Below are 2,062 nucleotides of genomic sequence, written 5' to 3'. Positions count from 1 at the left end.
ATACTAATACTAATACTAATACTAATACTAATACTAATACTAATAAAATAACCTAATTACCTCCCCCCAGAAAAAAAATTTTTTAAAAAGAAAATTAAAATCACAACGAGCTATCACTATACAACTATCAGAAAAAACAGTGACGACACCAAATGCTGACAAGAATACAGAGGAGCTGGATCACTAACGCATTGCTGGCAGAAACATAAAGGGGTACAGACATCCGGAAAAAAAAGTGGGGGGAAGGATTTTAAAAAATAACACATAACTATGATACAACCTACCAACTGCATTCCTGGGGATTTATCCCAGAGAAATGAAGGTTATGTTCACACAAAAAACCATACACAAATGTTCATAGTAGCCTTATAGCTCAAAACTGGAAACAACTCAAATGTTCTTCAAAAGGTGAATGGTTAAACAAACTGTGGCTCATTGGCCATGGAATACTACTCAGCAATAAAAAGGAACAAACAATTGATACACACAACATCTTGGATGAATCACCATAAAATTAAGAGGAGTGAAAAAAAAGTCAATTCCAAAATGTTACATATTATACAACTCCATTTATATAACATTCTTGAAATGACAAAATTATAGAAATTACAGTAGTTGCTAGGAGCTAAGGGTGCTGAACAAGATGGAAGTGGGTGTGTATATAAATAGGCAACATGAGACACCCTTGTGGTGATGAAAATGTTCTGTATATTGAATGTATCTATGTCAATATCCTGGTTGTGATACTGTACTACAGTTTTACAAGATATTACCATTGAGTCAAACTCGACAAAGTATACACGGGAGATCTCTCCATGTTATTTCTTACAACTGCATGTGAATCTACAATTACCTCAAAATTTTAACAGTTTAATTAAAACAAGATTAAAATTTTGAAAAAACATGTATGATATCCTAGAACATTTCATAATCATGAAGAATTTTATTATTGAATAAGAAAAAAGATAAATAAGGCATAAAATTCAAATTTTTCAGCTTTGTTAAGTGGCAGTATTATAGCCAATGAGGCTTATCTGAGGCACAATTACTGATAATTGAAAAGAATTTAAGAGTTATATAACAGTAAAATAAACTTAAGAAACAGGAGATATTTAAAAATAAACATAAAAATAATGAATAAGTTACTATAGGAACAGTTGAATTAACTTTTTTACATCTAAGGAAAGAACAATCTTAAAACTGACAAATTTCATTAAGAAACATTACTTAAAAATACAAATTTGAAGCTTAGAAATGAGAAAATTGATTTTTTTTAAAAAAAAAGAGAAAGACAAAATACATAAGAAAATACCTAAGACCACATTTCACCAAAAATTTGAAAAAGTTGACAAAACACAAAATTATCTGGGAAAATATGAGCAAAATTAACTTAAGAAACAAAAATCTTACATAGATTTTCAGCTATACTTGGTGCACAGTAAAGGATTAACCTTGTCCTTAGAAAGGTCTTGCCTTTTGCCCCCAACTCCTAGAAGGTAACCTCCAAACCTCTGGCATATCCCTGCCTGATAGAAGTGTCTTTGTTTATGCGGGGTCCTTGGGTCATGGCACATAGTCTATGCTAATAATATTATTTATGGTTAGAGGGGACGGTGCTTTGGGCCATGTGGCAGCAGCTAAAGGCATTATGCCAAGCGAAATAAGTCAAACAAAGGAGAGAAATACTGTATAATCTCACTTTTATGTAGGAATCTAAAAGGAAAAACAAACCAAGCTCATAGATATAGGGAACAGATTGGTGGCTGCCAGAAGTGATAGGTAGGGAGTAGGTGAAGCGGGTGAAAGGGATTCAAAGGTACAAACTTCCAGTTATAAAGTAGATAAGCTGTGGGGATGGTGAATATAGTTAATAATATTGTATTGAAATATTAAAAGTTGCTAAAAGAGTAAATCTTAAATAAATTTTTAAAATAAATTAGTAGTTGCCTAGGATAGAGAGGTCAGGATGGAGGGTGACAGCTAGAGGTAAGTGGGTTCTTTATAAGGTAAGAAAATGTTCCAAAATTGATTGTGATAAGTGATGTATAACTGTGAATTTAAT

General features: G+C 32.1%; 1 pseudogene; it reads left to right on the top strand.

Moving 5' to 3' along the window:
- The first annotated feature begins 994 nt into the window (after positions 1-994).
- Positions 995-1,074, top strand: LOC141577593 (U4 spliceosomal RNA; annotated as a pseudogene).
- Positions 1,075-2,062: the final 988 nt, after the last annotated feature.

The sequence above is a fragment of the Camelus bactrianus genome, chromosome 4, assembly GCF_048773025.1.
Source record: "Camelus bactrianus isolate YW-2024 breed Bactrian camel chromosome 4, ASM4877302v1, whole genome shotgun sequence".
NCBI classification, from domain to species: domain Eukaryota; kingdom Metazoa; phylum Chordata; class Mammalia; order Artiodactyla; family Camelidae; genus Camelus; species Camelus bactrianus.
The sequence above is the reverse complement of the archived record's forward strand: the minus strand, read 5'-3'. Positions and strand labels throughout refer to the sequence as shown.